Source organism: Penaeus monodon, chromosome 19, assembly GCF_015228065.2.
Source record: "Penaeus monodon isolate SGIC_2016 chromosome 19, NSTDA_Pmon_1, whole genome shotgun sequence".
Classification (NCBI taxonomy): domain Eukaryota; kingdom Metazoa; phylum Arthropoda; class Malacostraca; order Decapoda; family Penaeidae; genus Penaeus; species Penaeus monodon.
Window position 1 is genome coordinate 23,114,889 of NC_051404.1, and position 348 is coordinate 23,115,236.

The following is a 348-nucleotide window of genomic DNA, read 5'->3' on the forward strand; positions in this document are numbered from 1 at the left end:
TTGGATTTGTCAAATCCCATATGTACCAGGAATTGTTAGGCTTTGAAAGTATTACACTACTGGTATGATTTCTTAAAATCCCATGGACGTCATTTGAAAACTACAGTATTTAATATTGTCATTAACATCATTATCATACAAGCTAACAATGCTTTTCAATACAAATAAAGACTAGACTACATATTCATCCAAATGGGAGACAAAACATTCAAAGGCAAAGTTTGAAGTTTGAAACTGATATGGTTTTCTTTCCATTTTATAACAGAAATTGCAAACTTATCTGTTTACATATAAGAAAGCAATACAGTCAACACAAATTTATCTTCATTTTTTAATAACATACTATTG

At 28.7% G+C, this 348-nt stretch overlaps 1 protein-coding gene across 1 annotated transcript in view; it reads right to left on the minus strand.

Annotated features, from left to right (window-relative positions):
- The window catches only part of LOC119585135 (ubiquitin-conjugating enzyme E2 K-like), a 15,575-nt gene that overhangs the window by 9,597 nt on the left and 5,630 nt on the right, over positions 1 to 348 (minus strand). The window lies entirely within an intron of this gene.